Source organism: Desmodus rotundus, chromosome X (genome assembly GCF_022682495.2).
Source record: "Desmodus rotundus isolate HL8 chromosome X, HLdesRot8A.1, whole genome shotgun sequence".
In the NCBI taxonomy this organism is placed as follows: Eukaryota; Metazoa; Chordata; class Mammalia; order Chiroptera; family Phyllostomidae; genus Desmodus; species Desmodus rotundus.
This window is the reverse complement of record NC_071400.1, coordinates 94,872,101-94,899,238: the sequence shown is the minus strand read 5'-3', so window position 1 is coordinate 94,899,238 and position 27,138 is coordinate 94,872,101. Positions and strand designations below refer to the sequence as shown.

Sequence of the window (27,138 nt, the reverse complement as noted above, 5' to 3'; positions counted from 1 at the left end):
AAAATAAATCAAGACATAAAATTTAAAAAGTAAATAAATGGGTGCAGTTAAAAAAATTAAGAGTGTCTAAATTCATACATCCATCATATTTTGTAGCATCTTACAATAACTGTTGGCTATGAATTTTAAGTGATGCTCCTAGTAAGACTAACGCCTGATGTATCAAACATAATCAAATATTGCCTAATTGCACAACCCTGCTAAACACAGGAAAAAGCTGCAGGTGCAGTTCTATTAGACAATGGTTAGTATTCATGAATTTTCCACCAGAAGTATAAATGCATAAATCTGGCCCCCGGCCAATCATTTCTTTCATTCTAGCAAGGAATACTGTGTTTTAAATCAAGTTAGAGAATCTAAATAGAATCATTGGTTTTAAGATCTTTATTAAAACCCCATTTTTACCTATTTAATATTGCAATTGTACTAAAACATGTTTTAATTAAAAAAGTATTTTTTTGAATCAATTGTAAACTTATTAAGAGAGTAAATAGTAAACACCTTGTGAGCCAGAATAAAATTGTTTTTGTCACCTAAAACAATGCTTTGAATAAGGGTTATGTTCATGAACTCTCTGGAGATCTGATCATTTTAAATTGAACTAAATAATTGAAAAAAGTTAAAAGTTCATGCAACATTGATTATATATTACCTATTTTTTAATGTTTATGCTACTACAGTTGTTCCTTTTTTTCCCCTTTTCCCACCTCTACCAAGCCCCACCCTGCCCTCCCCCTCAGTCACTCCCCATATCCTTGTTGGTGACCATGGGTCATGCACACATGTTCTTTCGTTTATCACTTCATCATCTTTTATTCCGCACTTCCCTCCCCTCTGGCAGCTGTCAGTCTGCTCCATGTATCTCTGCTTCTGTTTCTGTTTCATTGTTTAGTTTATTCTGTTCCTTAGATTAAACATATAAGTGAGATCATGTGGTATTTGTCTTTCACTCACTGGCTTATTTCACTTAGCTTCATATTCTCCAGGTCCATCCATACTGTTGTGAAGAGTAAGAGTTTCTTGTTTTTTGCTGCTGTGTGTATTCCATTGTGTAAATGTATCACTGCTTTTTTATCCACTTATTTACTGATGGCCACTTAGGCTGTTTCCAGATCTTGCCTATTGTAAATACCCCTGCTATGAACATAGCAGTGCATTTTTTTTTGTATAGGTACTTCAGTACACTTAGGATATATTCCCAAAAGTAGATTTGATGGGTCAAAAGGGAGTTCCATTTTTTAATTTTTTGAGGATACTCCATATTGCCTTTCACAGTGGCTGCATAAGACTGCATTCCCACCAACACTAGGGTTCTCCTTTCTCTGCATCCTCCCCGACACTTGTTTGTTGATTTGTTTATGATGGCCATTCTCACAGGTGTGAGTTGATATCTCATTGTGGTTTTAATTTGCATTAATTAAATGATGTTGAACATTTTCCCATATATCTATGGGTCATCTGTATGTCCTCTTTGGAGAACGGTCTATTCAGGTCCTTTTCCCATTTTTAATTATTTATTAGAGAGAGGGGGAGGGAGGGAAAAAGAGAGGGAGAGAAGCATCAATGTGTGGTAGCCTCTTGTGTGCCCCCCAACTGGGGACCTGGCCCACAACCCAGGCATGTGCCCTGACTGGGAATCGAACTGGCGACCCTTTGGTTTGCAGGCCGGCACTCAATCCACTGAGCCACACCAGCCAGGGCTCCTTTTCCCATTTTTTAATTGGATTGTTTGTCTTCTGTAGTTGAGAATAGAATCTCATTACATCAGATTTTTTCTTGTATCAGGAACTTCTTTAACAGTGTGTGAAAATCTATGTCCCCCTTCTCAGAATCAACATTTTCAAATGCATAAAATAAAATTCATAGAATTTGATGATATCAAGTTCATGGATGCCTTGAATTCTGTCCACAGGTCCCCTAGTCCATGAACTCCGGGTTAAAGATCCCTGCACCCGGGGCAGGCAAATCTATAAGACATATAAATCATAGTTGATAAATAACTGTTGCCACCATGTGCGCACATTCTATGAAAAATTCTATATAACTTACTTGTGATAAAAATCTTAGAGTGGAATTGGATTTTATAAAAGTGTCAACAATATTATTAAGTAACATTATGTTATGACATAAGTAACTGAGAGTGTGACTAATGAATAAATGATTTGCATAGATTGTTATGGGAAAAGTAAAACTTGTAGATATTCTTCCTCAAAGACACAATTAGTCTTTCTATGTGTCATATAAAAAGTAAAAAGAAAATATAAAGATGTATTTATAACTCCTGATCCATAGTTGATATATTTTTATTACATTTGATTTCTATTTGTGTTTGAAAGATTCCTTGGTAACTCAATGAATATACTGTTATGCCCCAAACTAAAAACTGAAAATAACCAGTGATAACCCATGATGGCTAGCTTGATTTAGTCATTATTTATAGTGATAGATATTCAGAATAGTCAGAAATATTCCTGCTGTGATACCTGGGTACACCGTGAGTAAACACACTGATGTGAATGAAGCTTGTCTCTCTAAGCCTCAATCTCTTTATATTTAAGGGGGCATCTCCCAAAAGGTTGTCAGCTGATTTCGCAATAGAAACAATTTGGGCCAGAAGGGACTGGCATGAAATATTTAAAGTGATGAAAAGCAAGGACCTACAACCAAGACTACTGTATCCAGCAAGGCTACATTTTAAAATGAAGGCACAATAAAGAGCTTCCCAGACAAAAGAGAAGCTAAAGGAATTCATTATCACCAAACCAGTATGACAAGAAATGTCAAAGGGTCTTCTTTAAGAAGAAAAGAAAGGAAATATACAGAGAGACGAATGTAAGTGTAAAGAATAAAATGGAAACAAGTAAGTACCTATCAATAACAACCTTAAATGTAAACAGATTAAATGCTCCAATCAAAAGACACTGGGTAGCTGAATGGATAGGGAAACATTGTCAATATGTACGCATTCTACGAGAGACCCACCTCAGTGCAAAAGATTCACACAGCCTGAAAGTGAAGGGATACAAAACATATTCCAAGTAAGTGGAAATGAAAAAAAAAACTTGGGGTAGCAATACTTAAATCCAACAAAATAGACTTCAAAACAGATGCCATACAAGGGACAAAGAAGGACATTACATAGTGATCATGTACATAATTTCATCATGTATTTAACAGTCCGTATGAATGTTTGAGGCTCTCCAAAGAAAGCTTTTAGGAAAAAAAAGAGTCATTAAAAGCGGGTTGAATACAATACGAAATGACTTTACCACAGGATATTGGTGGCTTTTGATTGCATTGATCCAGCAAGAGAGCCCAAGGCCTCCTCAACCTACTACATACTCGCATCCTTGCTACGACTGGCAAAGTTCACTGGAACTAAAATGTGACTAACACTGATCTAAAATAATGAAGGCTAATGTAAAGAATACATGTCAAAGAGGTGGGTCTAGACCTGTGATTCCCTCGCTTAAGCATGAATCACCTCAAGAACCACAGATTACTGAGTCACATTAGCGGGATTTCTGACTTTGCCAAGAATTTGTATTTCTAACAAGTCCTAGGTGGTACTGATCTGCTTTTCCACACTTTCAGGTCCAGACTTTGCCACACTAAAAGCAGTCCTGTAGCAGAAGGTCTATAGGAGTTCAGAGAATCTCGTAGTTGGCCAGTGGGCCACAGGACATCATTTGAGAGCTCCCACTTTAAAAGGAATGGAGAAGAAATACAGGGAGCAAGTAACGGTAGGGAGAATAAGGGCCCCCGAAGATGCGCATATCCTGGTCTCTGGAATCTCATCTGTGGTCTTTGCGGATGTGATTAAGTTAAGGACCTTGAGATGGGCAGGTTACCATAGGTTATTTGGGTGGGCCCACAATCTAAGGGTTCTTCCAAGGGAAAGAGGAGGGCGGGAGAGTCGGAGACAGGGAAGATAAGGGAAGCAGATAAGGAGAAGGAGCTGTGACAGTGGAGGAAGAGCTGGGAGTGAGGTGAGGAAGGGGCCATGGTCCAGAAACACAAGTAACTTTCAGGCACTAGAAGAGGAAAGGAAAACCGATTTCCCCCTAGAGCTTCCAGAAGAAACACAGCCCCGTCAACACCTCATTTCAGCCCACTGGGGCCCATTTCATACTTCCGATCCCCCAAACTGTGAGATCATAAATTTGTATTTTTTTAAGCCACTAAGTAACTTGTCACAGTGTCAATATAAAACAAATACAGCAAGTGGGAGACAACCTAGCACCTAATTTACCCAGGGAAGAGATTATTATCAATGCTTGCTCATTCTTTCCTTTAAGGGAGTTGGTAAAACAGTTAAAAAAAATAAATTTTCTGAGCTATTGAATGGGTCCAGAGATATGGTATCAGCCACCACTGTACTCAACAGTACCCCCTCAGTACCCCCTCTCCTCTTCCTTAGCCACTTCTGTACCAAGTCAGCTGCTCCTGGGCTGTGTAAAGTATATAGTCATATAAGTCTCAATGTAAAATCAGGTTCGGTGTGACTCGCTGACAGTAACTTCAGGTGTATTGGTCTTATTACCCCAAACCATTAAGATACGTGAAATATAAAGATATTGTGTATATTCAGCCAAAGAAATCACATGCACTGTTCTCGGTTAAGTTCGTGTAAGTGTAGTGTAATGTCTTCTACCTCTCATTTGCCACTAGCTGCCATTGTGTCTAAGAATAAAGGTAAATGAATGTCACTGATTCATTTCATCATTACTTGTTCAAGTGTGGGTGATATTCTATGCAAATTGATTTAATATTCCCTATTTTGAGTCTCTTTCTCATGCAGCACGGAGAAGAGTTCCCATTTGGTATTCACAGGAGGCAAGTTTGTGATCACCTTAATTTAGAGACAATGTTGATTTCATCGTTACTTTAATTTGCCATTTATTTCTGTTGGAATAGTACTTGAGGCCAATAAATAATTTACATTAAATGAATATTTGTTGGCATAATGGGTACACAAAAACATATTTGATGGAACTATTTATCCACACACATGTTGATAAGGGATATGCATTTGGCCTGAGGGGCTCATGCAGGCGAGACTGTAAATGTGAATTTGGATTCAGAAAAATCATATTTTGCTCCCCACAGTTTCCTTTGAACACCTTGAGAATTATTTTCTCCTATTCCATTAATGGCACTTTTAAAATGTTTCATTTCTTGCCCTTCTGTGTTGATGTGATGCCCCCTTTTCATGAGACCTGTATTTACCTTTTACTCCCAAATTTTCTGTCTTTACTGGCAGGCCTGCTACAGATCCATTCTGACACAAATCTCTTCACATTTTCCACCATAATGTCAGCATAAACACCTAACTTAATGTCCCTTGCTTGTCAGCTTTTTTTGAGAGCCATAATTAACTAGATGTGTGCATCGCTCGTGTTTACGTGCAACAGATGGCTTAGCTCGGAGAGGTAGATAAATTTAGCTTCTGTTGATCACGTATGAGTAATATACTGGAAGGAAAAATGTGTAGAAAAAAATAACTCCGATTCTCCTATATTTAAAGAGCTTTATAAACTCAGCTTTGGGGAACTATATCTTTTTATAAAATAAAAGTTCCTTGAAGATAGAGGTCTGATGTATGTTTGCTCTGGTGAAGAAATGGCAAAAGCAAAGGGAAGCTCACGGCCTCAGGTTCTAGAGCAGGACCCTCAGCTAATCATGGCCTCTTTGGGAATAGGTAACTAGCTGACCCTAAAAGGCAATGGCTATTTATTATTCAATATAGCTAGAATAAGTGTCCGAGGTTCTCAATAAAGGATGGCTGGTAGGTAAATGAGTGGCTGAATAAGTAAATGAATGACTGCTAAGGATAAATAGTAAGGGCTAGTAAAGTCCAGTTACAAAATCCTTTCATATAAATTTTATTTGAATTTCATGACAAATCCACATGGTCGAAAGTATTATCCCAATTTTATAGCCAAGAAAGCCAAGTTCACAAAGGTACGGTGGCTTGCCCAAAGTTCTTAGCTGGTAAATGGTGAAAATAGAATTTAACCAGAATTTCTGGCCCCAGATTCCCTCCTCCTTTGGTTACACCCTGCCATGTCCCATTATCTATGTTCAGTCTGAATCTGGGTATGTAGGAGGACAATGGAAGGGTTTCTAGTGGGCTGGATATGTGTGGGGCTGCAAACTTCCTTGAGGCCTAACCTTGGTCTTCCTTTATTTACAGCTTATGAGAGAGGAGGTCCAGTGGTCCTTGACCTTGGAGAACTACACCTGACCCCTCTAGTGGCAGCAGCTTCCAACATAGAAACCAGATTTCTTTCGCCTTATTGAGGTATATTTGACAAACAAAATTGTAAGATATTTAAAGTGTATGATGATTTGATATATGCGTACTTTGCGAAAGGATTCCCCACCCTATCAAGTTAATTAACATGTCCATCACTTCACATATTGACCTTTTTTGGCGATGAGAACACTTAGATTCTACTCTCTTAGCAAATTTCAATTATATGAAAATGTTCCCAATTGTAGTCACCCTGTTATACGTTAGATCCTCAGACCCTATTCATATTATTGCTGAAAGTATGCACACCCTTATTCCCCCCAGCCGTTCTTTTTTAAGGCTGAATAATATTCCATTACACACACACACACACGCAGCATACATATTCTCTTTAACCATTCATCTCTCAACGGACACTTAGGTTGTCGCCACATCTTACTGCTTGTGAATAATGCTGCTGTGGCACATAAAACAAAAACGAGAGCAAACTAGGCAAACAACTAGAACATGAGGGTTGTCATTAAGGGAGTGGGAGGGGGAGAGGGGGGGAAAGGTACAGAGAATAAGTAGCATAGATGATAGGTGGAAAATAGACAGGGGGAGGGTAAAAATAGTGTAGGAAATGTAGAAGCCAAAGAACTTATAAGTATGACCTATGCACATGAACTATAGGGGGGGAATGTGGGAGGGAGGGGGGTGGGCAGGATGGAGTGGAGTGGGGGGGGAAATGGGACAACTGTAATAGCATAATCAATAAATATATTTAAAAAAAAAAAAAAAATAAAAAAATAAAAAAAAAAAAAAAAAAAAAAAAAAAAAAAAAAAAAAAGATACTGATTGCAATTCCTTCGGATAAACACCCAGAAGTGCAATTGCTGGATCATACGGTAGTCCTATTTTTAATTTTTTTCTTTCTTTCTTTTTCATCTTTTTATTGTATTTTTTCCATTACCATTTATTCCCCTTATACCCTCCCTGCGATGGCCACACTGTTGTCCATATATTTTTCATCACAGCTCCATAGTTTTTTCGTAGCGGCTGCACCAATATGCATTTTCACCAATAGGGTTCTCTTTCCTCCACATCCTCAGTAACACTCGGTATCTCTTCCTTTTTGATGATAACCATTCTAACTGGTGTGAGGTGGTATCTCACTGTGGTGTTGATGTGCATTTCCATAATGCTCAGTGATGCTGAGCATCTTTTCACGTACCTGTTGGCCATCGGGACGTCTTCTTTAGAAAAAATGCCAGATCATCTGGTGTGTCCTCCCACCCCATTTTGGTGTGAAAGTTTCCCATCACTTTTTCACCAGCTACTCAATGTCCTGGAAATTGCAATCCGCTCAATTAGATTTAACCTACCGTGATTTCCTGGTCCTCGTTGCCAACTGTGAACGGGAATTACGTGGGCTATATCTTACTCTGCACTTCCAACAGCTAGAAGAGAAAGAAAAACATTCCCTCATTACTTTTCATCACCCCGTAGTAGAGCAAGTCTCTACAACCAGTAAACCTCGAGGTGTGGGCACTAAAGTTTAGTGCTCGAACCTCGTTTACAGTCCTGTGGATGATGTCACTGTCAAAGACCTCTGGATACCATGTGCTCTTTTCCCAACTACCCAAGTTAAAAATGTCTATGTTCAGGGTTTGCCCACACACAAAAAGTTTGTCACTACTAAAATCTTCTAGGAATTTAACATTTAGCAATATTAAGTGATGCTGAGGGTTGTACAAAGTGACTCTGAGACCGTATAAAGAAAACCTGTGCAGGAAAAGACTCTAGTTATTAGAAAAATAACTGAACCAGTATATTTGTATTTTACACCCAGCTGTAAATACAAATTGGTGGATTAAATTGCTGTGTGACTTCTGGCAACTCACTTTCCTTTTATAAACCTCAGTTTCTTCAACCGTAAAATAAGCAGGTTATAAATGAGGACTCTACAGTCCCTTCCAGGACTGGAAAGATATGTTAAATTATTTTCCTCATCTTTTTCTACTCCCAAAACCACCTTTTCCTTCTTCTTCACATTAATATTCTTTTATAATAACTCTCCCTTCTCTCTTCTAGGGAGATTCCCTTCTTCCCAACAAACATACATTATTAGACTATAAAATTGGCTAAAACTATATATATAGACCAGGGATTAGCAAGCTACAGCCTATAGCTCAGAGCAGCCATCTGTTTTTGTTAATGAAGAACATAGCCACATGTTAATTTATGTGTCGAATGTGGCTGCTTTCGTGCTCACAATGGCAGAATTGAATAGGTGTGACAGAGACTGTACGGCTCACAAGGCCTAAATCATTTACAATGTGAACCTTGGCCGAAAATGATTACAGATCCCTGGTATAGACCGAAGTTTGAGCGCGGGGAAAAGAATGCTCTAATGCAGTGCCTTCCTTAGGGGTGAGGTCAGGCCACGCATCAATATTAGATGGGTGTAGCTGTATTATCCTTTTACTAGAACTACCATCAAAACTCATTATTTTCCATTTCTTCCACAAAGATATGAACGATTGCCAAGGAGTTTTTCTTTTTTTTTTAAATGTCAACAGTCTCCCCGTGACCTCATCCACTATCCATTTTCTATAAAACATGAAGTGACTCGGGCATTTTCAAAGAATCACAGTGCGTCGCTACTGACTCACAGTGACTACACCTTCCTTTTCTTAACCCTGGGGATTAGCAAAAAGGCAAATAGAAGCATACTAAGTGGCTTTGCTAGTCAAAAGTACTTACAAATCTGTGAAAGAGCTCTGATTTAGAAGCTGCCCATATCTGCCCGGGAAGGCACTTTGAATGACACATCATTGCTTCATGAGAGCAATAATGGGCCCAAGGCCCAGTCTGAGGCATGCGCCCCCTTCCATTCTTGCCACTGGTGGACAGATCCCAGCTACACTCTGGAGCGCTGTAGGCAATGGGGGGTGCATTTCTCCCTCGGTGCCGCAGCTAACTGGGACAGGTATTGGCCTTCACTTCCTTGTCTCCCCCACATCAGTGAGCGTGTGACCCTTTCTGCTTGTTGCTGTACCCTCTGACTGGGACTGAGTCAGATTGCTCTGCAAATCCCTCTCTGCAGCCACGTCAGGGCTGTAAGAGCCTGGTGGCTCTGGGCTTTAAAATTCAAACAGGAGCTTCGAAGCAAGGGTTCTTTTCTTCGAGGGCCAGGGCCATGGACCCCTAAAAGGTGCTGAAGAAATTATAATTAAGACTATTAAACATTAAACCACATTTTGTTAGGGGGTAACTATGCCTTCAGAAATCTTAGAAGCTTCATGAACTCAGGCTTTTAGGGTAAATACCTATTTCAGAAGACTATGGGGCAGCCCCTAATGGCTTTACAGTGTTCGGGCTCTTAGGGTGACACATTTCTCTGAATCTGGCTTTATGAATTCTCCAGTTGAATGTGCAAATACTTTCAGGGAGTGTAGGTGTTGACTAACTCTAGGCAGGTAGACCCGTGTCTGCGGAAAATGAAAACTGATTTCAACCATCTTTCCAGCTTGACTGTAAGAGGGCAGGGACCATACCAGACTTTACCATGAACTTTTCCTCAGTGCTCAGCACCATTTCTGAATGGCTATGCTTACCCATTACTTATTGGCTTTAAATTGTACCTGAAAACCTGACTACAACGTGAGAAGCCTTTACGTGAAAAATATTTGTATTAAGATTAATGGGAAAATTTCTGCTGCACCCCTTCCAAACCCGAGACCCGTAAATAATTTCTTACAGGTAGAAAAACATTTCAACGAAACAATGAAAATAGGCTTTTGTAAGCTAATAAACAACTTGAGAGTAAATGGAATATAATAAAAGCTTATCGCACTTGAAAAAGGCAGAAGGAAAGTCTTGAGGGGCGCATATCAGGGAGGCATTCTTTATGAGGTAGATTTTTCTTTGTGTCCCGTGTTACCCACTAATTTTTCAACCTACTGGGAGATTATGCTTATTTTGCATTCAAACTGGTCTTAAAAGTATTATAGCACTGAAAACCACTTATAGGTCAAAATAAAGGCTAATGTAAGAGAGGAGTTTGAAACATGTGGAAATAATTGATGCACCCAACATCTCGAATACCTATAAACAATCTCTGTTACCGGGTATATAAAGTCAAAGCAAAGCATTTGCATTCATTCCGATAAATTACACAATTGAGATATGTTCCATATGATTTCCTCTGACTGGGAAACTATTTTTTCGAGTCAATTGTAGAATGTACCTTCTTCTGGAATGCTAATGCTGATACATTATTACTTTCAGTGTATTTACTTAGTGCTTTCTGGGGTGAAAACAAAACACAAGAATCATCTCAAAAGTGGAATAAGTTTCCAAGAACTCTTCGGAAGACAACTGTTCTCTGACGGTCACTACGTGAAGTAAGTCCATACCCGATGACTGGCTGATGAACTTGATCCTGATTCTGAGCAAACCGGAAGCCCTAAATTGATTTGGATGGTGCTGTTCTCTGTTGATGAACACACACAGCTCTGTCAGAAACCTAATAACTTTGCTTCTGTTGGAAGAAAGCCCAAAACGAGTTGATGTGCTACTTGAAGAGGGAAATGAGGGCACGGTAGGGAGAAGACTTGGCTCCAAAGACCCCCACAGCCCAGTCTTTCCCCCCTCAGGTCCCATCTGTCTACCCAGATGCCATTCCCCTTACTTCTTTGCACCCCTATGATTCATAGCAGTTTTAGTTTTGGAAGTCTCAAAATGGTTTGAAAAGGCAACTTGGATTTCAAACCTTAGTTTAGAGATATTTTTAAAAATCTTTCTAATGTTAGTCAAAAAATGCACTCAACTCGTCAATTAGAATGTAAAGATAGCTAAATACTCTTATAGGACTTTTAGTCTATTTCTATTTTTACTTTACATAATAATTACTAGTTTAATGTCTTTTCTTCCGGAATACATGTAACTCCTCATGGGAAAGACTCATTCTTTTTCATTGCATTATCTCCTATGCTTCCCATATACGAGGCACTCCTGCGTCTCTTAAAAACATGAATGTACTTGCAGAGATGGAAAGAAAGGCTGTTTTAAAAATCTCCCTCATATTCACTTGAAAGTCATTCACTTATATGCATGTTGATCATCCAAGGAAGAATCTCCATGTGTGGCCAGTGTCCTCAATTACCTGGTTGTGGCGCATGCTAAAATTAATGAGTTTCCAGTTTTAATCATTGTCCATTGTCTGAAATATCATGACTATTGATTATTTCATCGCTGTGGTTATCTATATTCTCTCTGCTACAATGATTTTACAATCCCTGCATTCATTTCTGTATACAGGTCCGTAGGGTAGTAACATAGGTGTAATAATTTATAGTTTTAATTTAAACATTTTACCTAAAATGTCATATGGTGGGCTTGAGTGTGAGATTGTTATCTTACAGAATGACATGCTTGTGATGTTGTAGTAAAAGATTTTGTAACAAAAAAGGGGTATTATTTGTGCTGGACCCTGTATATGTGGTTTGAAACTCTCCCTGAAATTTCATGTAGATATGTCTGATTTTAGGATCCCTTATCTTTACTTCGGGTGGTTACAGCTCATCCTGGGATTCTGGAACATTTGTCATTTAGGATTATTCTTTAACATAGTATTTAATAAATTGACCTTTCGTTTTTAATTTTTGTGCCATTGGGGTTGACTCAGTGATATCACTTGCTTCAACTCTTACCAACTCAGCTTTCGTCCTGTAATGCAGGAATTAGGCATTCAATGCAGCAACATAAAACGTTTTAGGAATCTGAAATTAGCAATACCATAACCCCAAGATAAGCATTCTTAAATGTTACTTGAATAATTTGGAGGTTGTAGGACATATCTAACATTCATGCCTGTTTTGTTTTTAATAAGATGTTATTTTTTACACAAATAGTAAAACACATAGATTACACATAGATTATATGAACAGACAAACCACGGAGAATCTGAATTTATAGCCGTAGTCTTCAAAAAACAGAAAGATATCCTGATATCTAAATAAAAATGAAACCTTCGGTATTTGGCAAGAAGACAGAATTCCAGAGATTGCTTTCCTCGTCAGAGGAGAGCTAATAAGAACTGATGACTGAGGCAGGTGGCAGAATGAACTAGACCAACCATCCAATCACACAAGCTGACACAAATCATTTGAATGTACTTTTCAGACTGAAAACATGGGCTCTGAAACCCATCAAAATAAATTTTACAGATGGTTTGGCAAAATGTAATCATGTAGGATGCAAATCATTTCCTTTACTTTCTCAATAAATGGTTTTTTTTAAAAAAATTGATCCTAGAGGTTTCTTTTAACTCCTAACTCTACTAACTAGAGTTATAAAATTACACCTATTTTATGTATTCCATGGGAGCACCTGAAAAACACCCACGCACCCGCCCACACATTTTTCCTCATTAGAAAGCATGCATATTCATGAATTGCTTTTTAAAGTATTTTGATATTGTAGTGTTTGTATGACAGGTTTTACGGATGCTCTCTCCTGGGGTGAGGAGGTAAATGAGAGCGTGATGGTTATGCCTTAGCATTGCTGCTCTGAACTAGGTCATCATTCTTCTCTGCAATTAGCGTATGATAGCATTCCTGACAGGTCTCATACGCTACCAGGGAGAAGGTTAAGTGTTGACCCTAGAAGGGTCAAATGTCCCACCAAATGTCATAGTAGTTACAACCCAAATGTACGTAGGGTGCAGTAGGCACAGCCTGGTCCACTGTCTCACCCAGACATAGTTGGGCAGGCTGCTTCCCTACACGAGAGACGGAGACGGATTCCCATAGGACTATGTGAGTTTTCAACATACATCAACCTGGGAAAAGGGCACTGATTATACCCTTTCACAGGGACTCAAGAGACTTTCAGTAAATTGCTCAAAGTTGCATTATCAGCAAGGAATGGAACTGGGACTCCAACCTAGTGCCTCCACTCATGATATTTTCCTTTTTCATGACATTACACACACTTAACAGCACTCGTGTACTGGTAGATGGTTAACAACTGGGTTTCCAAGGGAAAATGAAAAAGCTCTGATTTGTAGTAAGTTCTCCCATGATGGCCTATTACAAGCTACCAATACGATGTCATTGTATGCAGACTTGGGAAATGATTATATAGTATTTGCACCATGCAGAGACAACAGTCATAAAGAACTTCAAGCATGTAGATAATAGTAAAATAATTAGGTGATAAGTTCAAATATTACCTTTGTTTCTAATAATTTATTTCATTGCAAGTTTGTATAATTTGATTTTTTTTTGCCAGTCCCATCTTGCCTGCAAAGTTTCATTTGAGAAATTAGCTGACAGTCTTTTTTAAAAAAGATTTTATTTATTTATTTTTAGAGAGAGGGGAAGGGAGGGAAAAAAAGTGGGAGAAAAACATCAACGTGTGGTTGTCTCTTGTGTGCCCCCTACCAGGGACCTGGCCCACGACCCAGTCTTGTGCCCTAACTGGGAATCAAACCAGCAACCCTTATGGTTCACAGGCCAGCACTCAATCCACTGAGCCACACCAGCCAGGGCTCGGCTGACAGTCATATGGGAACTCCTTTGTAGGTTACTCTCTACTTTTCTCTTGCTGCTTTTAAGATTCTCTCTTTATCTTTAACCTTTGGCATTTTAATTATGATGTGTGTTGGTGTGTTCCTCTTTGGTTCCAACTTGTTTCGGACTCTCTGTGCTTCCTGGACTTGTGTGTCTATTTCCTTCACCAATTAGGGAAGTTTTCTTTCATTCGTTTTGCAAATAAGTTTTCAATTTCTTGCTCTTCCTCTTCTCCTTCTGGCACCCCTATGATTTGGAGGTTGGAATGTTTCGAGATGTCCCAGAGGCTCCTTCTACTCTCCTCATTTTTTTTTTGAATTCTTGCCTCTTCATTCTGTTCTGGTTGACTGTTTATTTCTTTCTTATGTTCCAAATCATTGATTTGAACCCTGGATTCTTTCCCTTCCCTGTTGGTTCCCTGTGGATTTTTCTTTATTTCGCTTAGTGTAGCTTTCATTTCTTCCCTTATACTTTTGCCATACTCAATGAGATCTCTAAGCATCCTTATTACCAGTGTCTTAAACTCTAATCTTTTAAAATAGCTATACTTAACCACTGGCTTGCAAAATTTCTCAAGGTTTAACAATTGGCTCTCATGAGCCAGTACACACTGGCTCTAGTCCACTACTCCCTGATGTTTGCATGATGACCAGGGAAAATGCATATCAGCAGTTTCAAAGTTTCATGTTAAGTCTCCAACCATTTGTTACTTCTTATCTATTTCTGTGCCTGGAATAGGAATAATTAGATGACAGAAAAGGAGAATATGAGCTTCTTTTTGAAACTCTATGAAAGGGAAAATTTGGAAAACTGGGCCAGACTTTGAAGCCAGGGCTAGAGAGAGGAACTAAGCAGAAACTTGGAGCTACCCCAAAATTAGGAAGAAGGTTTAGAGCCTGAAGCAACATGCAAGAAGGCCTTGTGTTCCTGGATAGATTCCCAGAAGAATTTTTCTCATTGCCAATCACCAATGTGTTTTTCCTAGACAACTCACAGATATATATGCTGTTTTCATTTTAGTGCTATAAATTGCTATAGGCCTATTAAAACTTCACTTCCTCTTTTCCCACTTCCCTAGATGACTCAGAATTTTTAATTTCCATGATGTAAGATCATTTGAGCTTCGTTTCTGGGTGGCACCCAACTCTTCTCTCTAGCATACAGCTATTTCCTGATACAAGTTCTATATCCTCAACTTCCTGTAAAAACATCTCTCTTGGGGTGACACCAAACCTTGATTTGGTCACAACAATCTCATCATACTCTCCCCAAACCAGCTGAACCCACCTGACTTTCTGGCTTCTGTCAGTGGCCCCAGTGGTCACCTAGTCACCACACCACACAGCTTCTGAGTCACATTTGACTTTTCTTCTTTGCTTCAGTGGACACATCTAGTGAATTCTAACACTAAAAGGCCTTTCTAATATCTCTTCCTTTCTGAGGAACTTTTCCTTTCTTTCTTTAATTTAATACTTTTCCAACTTTATTGAGATATAATTGACACATAACAGTGTGTAAGTTTAAGGTGTACAACATGTTTATGTTGCAAAATGATTATGACCATAGCATTAACTAACAGCTCCATCACTTCGCCGACGGGTAATTTGTTTTGTGATGAGAACATTTAAGATCCACTCTCTTAGCAACTTTTAAGTATACATCATAGTTTTCTTAACTGTAATCGCTATGCTGTCCATGCATTCAATCCTTGGAACTTATTCATCTTGCAACTGGTAGTTTGTACCTTTTAACCAATATCTTCCCAGGTTCCACAACACCAGTCCCTAGCAACCACCGCTGTGCTCTCCGTTTCTATGAGTTTGGCTTTTTTAGATTCCACGGATAAGTGAGATCATACACTATTTGTCTTTCTATGTCTGACTTGTTTCACTTACCATAATACCCTGTTCTATGGAACTCTTCCTTTCCACGCAACTGCACCACACGAACTCTACTAATAAGGTCTTTTTTGTGCCTTGTTATTGTATACTGAAAATCCCCTCCAATCTCCTTGTCTGATTCCTTCAATCTGCTCATTTTTGTCCAGTTTATCTTCCTCAAGTGTCTACCTAAAACCTGCCATTGCCTCTTGAATCAACCCCAGATGTCTCTCTTGGCTTCACGGTTTTACATTCCAGCTGTCCTTCCATGAGTCCAACCTGTACCCTACACTCAAAGTCATTGTTTCCTGAGTACGCCTTTCTCTTTCCTAACTTCCCATTTTTACTCATTCCACAATTTCTGCCTGGAATTAACTTTTCACTAGTTATATCACTTTCTTTCCTGACCTCAGCTTTCCATTCAGATTCCACCCTTCCTCTCTGCAAACCTCCACGGAATCGTTTGTTCTTCTTTTATGGCATCTAGTAACTTCTTTCTTTGATGAGCCATTTGGGTAATTTTTTTATCCTTTCTACTAGAAAAGAAAGACCATGTCTTACATTTATTTTGTATTTTTGCAGTGCTCCAAATAGAGATATTTGCTGACTTATTGAAATGGGGAGCAAGCTGCATTTTAGAGAGGGTCTTCCAAATTCACTTTCTTAGGGCTGTGAGAGAAAAAAAAATGCTGTGGAATGTTGATTACCAAGGTGGGATACATCAACAATATCAATAATGCAACAATATTAATAATTATAATTTATAAGTATCTGCTCTGTTGTCAGACACTTGCTAGGTTTTATATATACAAGGTCTGTCTGGGAAAAGTCCAGCCATTGTTAATATAACAAGAATGGTTTGTATGACATCAATGTAAACTGGCAGCCAAGGAGTGTGGACTGGAATGCGCATGTGTGAACAATGACGACTTCACTGTACTAGTCAGTGGGGGTGGTAGATATCGGTGAGTGACGTGTGTACTGTGTGGCCATCACATTCAAAATGACTGAGCAAGTAGAGCAACGAACCTGCATCTAATTTTGCATTAAGCTTGAACATTCCTCCATGGAAACTATTCAGATGATTCAGAAGGCCGCAGCTATGGGCATCTGGTGATTGGCAGCTTCATCACAACAATGTGTCTGCTCATGCATCACGTCTCATGCAGAGTTTTTTGGTGAAACATCAAATCACCAAGGTGACTCAGCCCCCTACAGCCCAGATTTGGCACCCTGTGACTTTTGGCTTTTCCCAAAACTAAAATTACCTTTGAAAGGGGAGAGATTTCAGACCATCCATGACATTCAGGAAAATACTACAGGGCAGCTGATGTTGATTGGGAGAACTGTGTGAAGTCTCAAGGTGCCTGCTTTGAAGGGGACTGAGGTGTCATTGTCCTTTGTACATTGTTTCTTGTATCTTATATCTTCTTCAATAACTGTCTCTATATTTCACAGTACATGGTTGGACACTTTCTGCACAGACCTTCTATATCCTAATCCTAACTTCTCAGCAATGAACGTATCATATATGAGTAAACCTCACCTCAAAGAAGCTAAGTGACGTTTGTTGGGATTTTTAACTTAGGACTCTGATTAACCGAAGCTCACTTTTCTCTAGTATGTATTTGGGAAGGGGGACACTATTACACAGAAATACCTGAGAATGGGAGGAAGCCTCACCACTCTCTCTGTGCCCTCTACCGATTCTTCTGTACAAACACTTAAACTCTGCCAAAAATTTACACCCACATATCACTTGATTTCAAGACTGGATTTCTCTTGGCCTCCTATTGTGCAATGACCGGAACCTGTTGGGTGTGCATAAGGTTGGTTTTTCTATCTGGAAACTTTTCACACCCTCTTTCATATGTACATGGGACTGGCATCCCCTCGGAGAACCTTTTTTATACTCGGAAATGTGAGAAAAGATTAATGTTAAAGGCAAAGGAATGTGTAAATAGCAAGTATAATAAAATCAAGTCAACCTACATGTGAAAAATTCTATTAAAGAACATGGATAAATATCTATAAATCAAATTCTAGCGTGTGATACCAAAGGGTGTCTTGTCCTTCAGGGGGTTTTTAAAACTAGTTATTAGACCAGGGATAACCAGCTGCTGGGCTAGGAAAGGGGTGACGGCTCAAAGGACAGCCCTTCCCTATGCTGGCTACTGAGCAGCACGACTGAACTTTTACTCAAGGTGTTTTGAGATCATGTAGAAGTTGGGAACTCTAAATTTTCCATCTATTTATCTGCTTTTTGCTTTGTAAACAGTATGATATAGAAGAGAGTGGTCTTCAGATTACACAGGATTTGATTCCTGGCTCTACCCATTGCTGCCCAGGTGTTCTGGGGTAAGTCACGTAGCCTCTCTGAACTTGAGTTTCTTCATGAATAAAATGAAGCTAACACTCCCTGCCTCAAGGCACTGTTGCCAAAATAATAAAATATACAACCACTGTCTATGGGTGTGTAACTGAGTGTCTTTAAAACATCACTCTTGTTATTCACGAGGCTAAGGTAGCTGAGTGGGTCTATTGAACTGGATCGGGCTTGGCTGATATTGAGTGGCTCACTCCTCCCTCTGCCATCGGCGGGAAGGTGAGCTGGAGAAGGTGGTGCAGGGTGGCCTCACTCCGGCGTCAGCTGGCTAGCCAGCTACGAGTTGGGATGAGTGGTGACCTGGTCACATGTTTCTTGTCATCCAGCATGCTAGCTCAAGCTTATTTACATGGAGGCTGAGTAGGGTTCCTAGATAGCTAGCCGGGGCAAGTCACAATGCCAGCCCAGATTCAAGGCAGGGGAAACAGACTCTGTCTTTTGATTGGGGTGGGGGAGCTGCAAAGTCATATTAGAAAGGGATATGGATACAAGATGGGGTGAAAACTGTGGCCACTTTTACATTCCATCATGTGACCACTTTGAGAAATTGTCAATATTTTCAAATTCCATATGATCTCACCTATCTATAAGTGGAACCTAATCAACAAGACAAACAAGCAAGCAAAATAGAACCAGAGACACTGAAATTAAGAACAAACTGACAGTAACCAGAGGGGAGGTGGGAGGGATTAATGGGAGGAAGGGGGAAGGGTTTTCAGGAACATGTATGAAGGACACATGGGCAAAACCAAAGGGGGGTAGGATCAAGGGTGGGAAGTGGGGAGGGCCGGGGTTGGGGGCAGTGGTGGGAGGAAAGGGCAGACAACTGTACTTGAACAACAATAGAAAAATTTTTTTAAATTGAGCACATGCATTCCTTTTGACCTAATCATAGCATTCATTCCTAGATATATATTACCTAAAAGATACATTCACAGAAACTCAAAATACATGCACTGTAATGCTCATAGCAGTATCGTTCATAATAGCCCCACACTGCAAATTGCCCAAATGCCTATTAGCTTGCCTATTTAGAATAGATCAACACATTTTGGTATTTTCGCACCATGGGAAAATACGTCCACTGAAAATTTCCCACCATGGAACAATATGTTTACTGAGGCATAAAACAATACCTGCAACAATATGGGTGAATCTCACAAGCATAATGCTGAAAGAAAAAAGCCAGGCACAGCAAAGCATGTAATTTCTAGTTCCATTTACAGAAACTTCCCAAACAGTCAAAATCAATCTATTCTATTAGAAATCAGGATAGGATAACGGTTACCTTTGGGGTAAAAGGGATTGGGAATAGTCACAGGCTGGAAGGGGCTTCTCGAGGGTGCTGGGCACGTTCTGTTTCTTGATCTGGTGCTGTCTGCACACGTGTGTGTTCAGTTTGTGGAAATTCGTTGAGCTGTACTCTCATTCGTTAAGCACTGTTTTGTATGTATGTTTTATATCAATTAAAACATTTCTAAAAGGGAGCATATTTGAAAGTACCTAGTCACAGCAGGCTCTAAAATATTTCTCTTTCCCCTTCGCATTCTGGAAAGAGACTATGTATGTGGTAACAATTTCCATTGTTATATGTTTAGCATTAAACAATCAAGCTTTTATGTGAATGTAAACAGGACACTGCAAAGATAATTAAAACAATAGGTACATTAAAATCTTGTGCTTCTAGCCCTGGCTGGTGTGGCTCAGTGGATCGAGTATTGGCCTGTGAAGCAAAGGGTCACTGGTTCGATTCCCAGTCGTGGCACATGCCTGGGTTGTGGGCCTGGTCCCTAATGGGGGTCGTGTGAGAGGCAACCACACATTGATATTTCTCTCCCTTTCTTTCTCCCTCTCTTCCCCTCTGTCTAAAAATAAATAACAATAAAAAATATTTTTTAAAAATCTTGTACTTTTAAAATACCCATCCTGCTGGGACGGCATCGAAAGGACCGAATCTGGTGTAACAGCTGGGTTGCACGCTGCCCGGAAAGACTGTCTCAGCTATCTTCAATCTTGTTTTCTACCTGCTCAGATCAGCGAACTCAGGGTTAATCCAATTTTCAGGTCACTAGCCTTATTTCCATTCCTTCTTTTCCCTCTCAGAAAACATATTGGAATGCAAAAAATGAAGCATAACTCTACGGCAGGGATAACTGTGCATTCTGACTAATGTATAGCAGAGGGGGGAAATCATTCCAAACGCCAGAGATACAATGGTGAACTAGACAGGTTATATCCCTGTCCTGAAGGAACTTGACGCCGTTCGCAGTGAGAAAATACCTGCAACTCATACACAGTTCGGCAGGATAACCGGCAGTGAATTAACAACCGCTACGGCACTAACACAGACTGCTAATCTGGGTAGTGCTTTTTTGCGGCAAAAATTATCCCCCAAATTCGGAGGCAGAAAACAATGACAGTTTGTTTCTTGCTTTTGCTGCAGGATCACGGAGAGATGGCTGGGAATTTTGCTCCACTTTTTCCTCGGCCTGGGACTGGTGAAGACCTGGAACACTGCCTACTATCATGGTATAGAGATAGGAAACATGACAAAGCACACGCTTGGCTCTTAAAGCTTCCACCTGAAAGTGACGCATGTCATTGCTGCTCACATTTCACTGGCCAGAGCCAGTTATGGGGTCACAGCTAACTTTAGGTGAGTAGTAAAGTACAAAATTATGATGTACTCAGAAGGAAAGAAAACCAGACTATTGGGGAACAACCTTTTTTTTTTTTTAAAGATTTATTTATTTTTAGACAGAGGGGAAGGGAGAGAGAAAGAGAGGGAGAGAAACATCAATGTGTGGCTGCCTGTTGCACGCCCCCTACTGGGGATCTGGCCTGCAACCCAGGCATGTGCCCTGAGTGGGAATCAAACTGGCGACCTTTTGGTTCACAGGCCAGTGCTCAATCCACAGAACCACACAAGCCAGGGCAACAACCTTAATAAATACCACATATTTGTCAATTTGCAGGCCTTAAAATGGCTTTCTTTCATTCTTGGTCACTGGATATGTCTTGGTCCGTGCCCTTCCTACCCCAAATATATCTTGATAATTATAAGAAGGAATGACTGAGAATTTGAACATAAATTAGCATAAATCTACCCTTGTATTAGTCATGAGATGTTAGCATTGAAAGAGACCTCTCATAGCATCTCGTTCAACCCCTTATGTTAAAGTTAAGGAAACTGTAACTCAGAGGTGACCTGCTTCAAGTCAGAGAGCTATTTGTGGTAAAATCAGAACTCAAACCAAATGTCATGCTTTAATTCAAACTGCATATTGTAAGAGTATTTCAAGCATTTATAATCTTGGCCAGTATTCAGTCTTTGTTCACTGAATATTTATTCAGCACTTACACAGGTAATGAAGCAGATACTATAGGAAATAAGAGTTAAAATCGCCACAGAATCTACACTCAAAGAGACAGAGCCTGGTAAAGTCAACCAAGTTACAGGATAAGTATAAGGAGAGTTCCAAAGGAAAGAGCAAAGATCATTTTTGCCCTCTACAAGATTAACTATTGTTTAAATTTTTTATTAAGATTTTAAAATTGTTATTCTATTACAGTTGTCCCAATTTTCCCCCTTTGCCCTCCTCCACCTATCCCCCCCCCCCTGCTCCCACAAGATTAACTATTAATGATAGCTGGTCAAGAATTGATATGCAACCATCAACTGCCCTTTGACAAGGGTGCCAGGATACACAGTGGGGAAAGGACAACCTCCTCAGCACCCGGTGCTGGGACAACTACGTATCCACACACAAAGGAATGAAATTGGACCGCGATCTTACAGAACAACACAACAATCAACTTCAAATGGATTAAAGACATGTACATGTGAGTCCTGAAATGTAAAACTCTAGAAGAAAACGTAGGACAAAAGCTTCATGACATTAGTCTTGCCATTGATTTCATGGATAAGATACCAAAAGCCCAGGCAACAAGAACAAAAATAAACAAATAGTACTATATCAAACTAAAAAGCTTCTGCCCAGCAAACGCTGAAAAGACAATTACATCTAGAAATACTAGCTAATATTGATTCCTTTCTGTGCACCATGTACTCTTTTGGAGACTTCCTAGTTTCATTTTTTTCAGACTGATTTAGAAATAATTGGCATTTTTATTTATTGATCTGTCCATTTGCTCAGGTCTTCTTTCTTGTAATTCTCTAACAGTTGGTAAATTTCTTCAAAAGAGACTTGCGCGTGCGTTGCTGAATTTATGCCCGGACACCTTCCAGTATTTCGTTTTTATTGACTGAAACATTTATACGTCGCCTCTAATCGGGCATTGCTGATGCACAGGAGGTATGGTGACCCTGTACTTGCTGAATTCTCTCACTAGTTCTAATAAATGGATTGTGGATTGTTTTGGATTTTTAAAGATGATCATATTATTTACAAATTAGGATCAGCTATCTCTTCCTTTCTAATCCTCGTATCTCCTTTGTTCCCCGTTTGTAGTACTGTTTTATTGGCTAGGGGCACCATTAAATATCCGGTGATAGTGAGGAGAACAGGGTACATAGCCTTTTTCTTGACCTTAGTGGGTAATTCTTATGGTTTTGCCATTAAATATGGTATAATATATAGGCTTTGAAAATGATATCATTTTCTGATGTTAATAAAGGTCTTCTTTCAAACTTTCTAAGACTTTTCTCTTGAATGGATTTTGAATTTTATCAAGTGTCTTATTTTCTGTTTCTATTGAGAGAGCCAAAGTGACTTTTCTCTTGTAAGTTATTTATGTGATAGATTACATCAATACATTTTCTGATGTTTTATCAGTCTTGCATTCCTGAGTATAAGCAAACTACTGAATTTGATGTATAAATTTTAAAAGTCACTGCTGGATTTTATTTACTAATATTTTATTTAGAACTCTTTTTTAAAAGTCTATGTGTATCTATAATTCATTTTTCTCATCCTGTTTTTTGACTGGTTTTGATACTGTTTATACTAACTTGGTGAAATGAGTTTGACAGTTTTCCCTTCTTACTGGTATCTGAAACAGTGCACATATGTACACAGTAATGTTTGGAAATTTTTTATGAGCCGGTCCATTGTCCAAAACCCCATCACTCTCCACGTGTAAGTGGAAGGGTGTCTGGGAAGCAGGGCTGTGAGCTCGGTGAGAAGAACACAGACATTGATAAGCACCAGTTGTCTGCTACAGTCATTTATATCGTTCTAGAAAATTTCCATTGCATCTACATTTTTATATTTATTGGCACAAGTTTATTCATTGAATTGTTTATGATTTTTATAAATCTCTATTATATCTCCAGCTATGTGGTTACAATAGCATTTATTGGCATAGTCTATTTATTTGTCTTACTAGAGGCTTGTTTAGTTTGTTAATTCCTTTTATAAAGCTCAGTTTTTGTTTTGTTGAATCTTTCTATTGTTCATTGTCTATTTTCTGAATTTCTGCCCTTCGTTGTTTTTCCTTTTATTTCCTTAAAGTTACTGTATTGTTTATTTTCTAGTTTCTTGAGCTCTTCTCTTGACTTTGAATTGTTGATGTTTTAAAAAGTTCTCTTTTCTTCTCATAAATCCCATCACACTCTGTTCCCCATTTGTACCACCAGTGGTGCCAAAACCCCCCAAAACCTCCCTATCTTCCACAACAAGGACTTACCCGTAGCTAACATGAGGCGTATACTAGCAGGTAATCTGTGGTAGCAATAATAGTAAGAGGCCTGTGGACCACAAACCAACTTACTGTACCTTGATCTCAGGAATTCATCAGGATAGATGGCTAAAACAGTAAAATTAAATCAGAAATTAAAAGTAATCCAAAGCTCACAAACTTAGTTACATCACACAGTTCCTTGTACCATATTCAACAGGAATATTACCCAAGGCATGCGGTTCCAAGCTATTATTTCTTCTTGCTCTTCATTAACATAAAAAACAATGACACACATCAAAATGGCCATACTACCCAAAGTGATTTATAGATTCAATGCAATCCCTATTAAAGTACCCATGACATATTTCACAGATATAGAACAAACATTTCAGAAATTTATATGGAACCATAAACGACCCCGAATAGTCGCAGCAATTTTGAGAAAGAAGAACAAGGCAGGAGGGATCACAATACCTGATATCAAACTGTAATACAAGGCCACGGTAATCAAAACAGCCTGGTACTGGCATAATAACAGGCACATAGACCAATGGAACAGAACAGAGAGCCCAGAAATAAACCCAAGTCTCTATGGTCAATTAATATTTGACAAAGGAGGCAGGAGCATAAAATGGAGCAAAAACAGCCTCTTCAACAAATGGTGTTGGGAGATCTGGACAGCTAAGTGCAAAAAAATGAAACTCGATCATCAACTTACACCATACACAAAAATAAATTCAAGGTGGATGAAAGACTTAAATGTAAGTCGTAACACCATAAAAGTCCTAGAGGAAAACACTGGCAGGAAAATCTCAGACATTCCATGCAGCAACATCCTCACAGACACGTCCCCTAAAGCAAGGGACATAAAGGAAAGAATAAACAAATGGGACCTCATCAAATTAAAAAGCTTCTGCAGGGCTAAAGAAAACAGCATTAAAATGAAAAGAGAACTAACAGTATGGGAAAACATATTTGCCAATGATACCTCAGACAAGGGTCTGATCTCCAAAATATATAAAGAACTCACATGACTCCACTCCAGAAAGACAAATAACCCAATTAAAAAATGGGCAAAGGACTTGAACAGACACTTCTCCAAGGAGACATACAGAGGGCCCAGAGACATATGAAAAGATGCTCAGCATCTCTAGCCATCAGAGAGATACAAATTAAGAACATTGTAACAATAGCCACAGGGGAGTGGGGAGGGGATAGTGGGGAGAGGGGTCTGTAGGAGCTACTATAAAGGACACAAGGACAAAATTAAGGGGGGGGTAGAGGTGGGGGAGGGAGGTGGGACTGGCTGGGGTGGGGTGGAGGGAAGGGGAGAAAAATGCAGACAGTTGTAACTGAATAAAAATAAATTAATTAATTTAAAAAAAAAACACAATGAGGTACCATCTCACGTCAGTCAGAGTGGCCAATATAAACAAATCAACAAACAAGTGTTGGAGAGGATGTGGAGAAAAGGGAACCCTAGTACATTGTTGGTGAGAATGCAGACTGGTGCAGCCACTGTGGAAAACAGTATGGAATTTCCTCAGAAAACTAAAAATGGAACTGCCCATTGACCCAGCAATTCTGCTGCTGGGATTATACCCTAAGAACCCTGGAACATCAATCCCAAAGAATCTATGCACCCCAATGTTCACAGCAGCACAATTTACAATAGCCAAGTGCTGGAAGCAACCTAAGTGCCCATCAGCAGATGAGTGGATCAAAGAATTATGGTACATTTACACAATGGAATTCTACGCAGCAGAGAGAAAGAAGGAGCTTATACCCTTTGCAACAGCATGGATGGAACTGGAGAGCATTATGCTAAGTGAAATAAGCCAGGTGGTAAAAGACAAATACCATATGATCTCACCTTTAACTGGAACATAATCAACAGAAGAAAAAAGCAAACAAAATACAATGAGAGACATTGAAGTTAAGAACAATGTAACAATAGCCAGAAGGGAGGGGAGAGGGACAGTGGGGAGAAGGGTTTTCAGGAACTACTATAAAGGACACATGGACAAAACCAAGGGAGAGGGTGGAAGCAGGGGAGGGAGGTGGGTTTGGCTGGGGTGGGGTAGAGAGGTGGGCAGAAAATGCAGACAACTGTAATTGAACAACCATAAAATAATTTAAAAATTGAAAAAAAATAAAAAAAATTACACACTTGTATTTCAATTATACTTCAGTTGCTTTGTCTCCAACTAAGTTGTGCATATAGTATGTCCACATCCGCAGACATTTAGAAGGGCTTAAATTGTTTTGCAAAAGCATATGATACAAAAACAACAAATACAAGAACAACTCTAGTTGAATAGAAATATACAACAAATGTGCCGAATCATTCGGACACATCTATGTTTCCTGGAAGCATCTGTGTGATCAAGTCTGAAATAACTTGTGAAGTTAATATAGAGGGAGGGCAAAAGCAGTTTTACAGTTGTGAGTATAGAAAATAATATAATTAATAAATAATAATAATACAATAATAAACTGTTTTGCATACTCACAACTGTAAACCTACTTTGCCCACCCCCAGTATATAGTCAGAACTTTGAGATTATAAGATTGGAAGAGAATCTAGGAGTAGTAGAATCTAGCCCCTTATTTTACAAGTGCGGAAACTAGCTTATAAATATAAAGCGTGATTAAAATGAGTAATTGTAGCCCTGGCTGGTCCACAAGTGGCTCAGTTGGTTGGGCATCATCCAGCAAACCAAAAGGTCACCGGTTTGATTCCTGGTCAGGGCACATGCCTGGGTTGTGGGTTCTAACCCTGGTTAGGGTGCTTGCAGAAGGCAACCAGTCGATGCTTCTCTCTCACATCAATGTTTCTCTCCCTCTCTTTCTCCCTTCCTTCGCCTTTCTCTAAAATAAATAAATTAAATAGGTAAACAAACAAATGTTTACAAACATGAATAATTATAGGGGCATTCAGGCCTTTTGGACCATTTTGTGGTTATAATAATTTTTTATACATCCAGATTTGATATATTGTGGGCCAGCTTGCCCTAGCTCAGGAGTTGGCAAATGGTGGCCTATGGGCCAAATGCAGCAGGACACTTGTTCGGGTAAATAAAGTTTTATTGGAACACAGCTATGCCCATACATATTGTCTATGGCTGCTTTCAGCTACAATGGCAGTTTAACAGTGGCAGAGATTGAATGGTCCACAAACACAAAAATAGTCCTTTACAGAAGAGGTTTGCTGATTCTGCTCCAGCTGCATTTGCTAAGATGTCCTTTATTCCACAGCTGATCTAGGAGGCTTGTATTTTTTGCTATTCTAGAGTTCAAATTCACTTGACAATTGATTATAATTTAAAGAGTGACACCACATGTTAATTTTGAGATAGAAAGGCATTGATGTAAAACTTAAGAGCCTTTGGAGTAACCCATAGCAAGAGAATG

General features: G+C 39.3%; 1 long non-coding RNA gene across 1 annotated transcript in view; it reads left to right on the top strand.

Annotated features, from left to right (window-relative positions):
* LOC123480700 (uncharacterized) overlaps positions 1-20,799 on the top strand; it is a 78,005-nt gene extending 57,206 nt beyond the window's left edge. The window contains exons 2-3 of the long non-coding RNA XR_006656789.2: positions 6,197-6,304; positions 20,525-20,799. This is a non-coding gene — a long non-coding RNA (uncharacterized lncRNA). The remainder of the gene's footprint in view (positions 1-6,196; positions 6,305-20,524) is intronic.
* Positions 20,800-27,138: the final 6,339 nt, after the last annotated feature.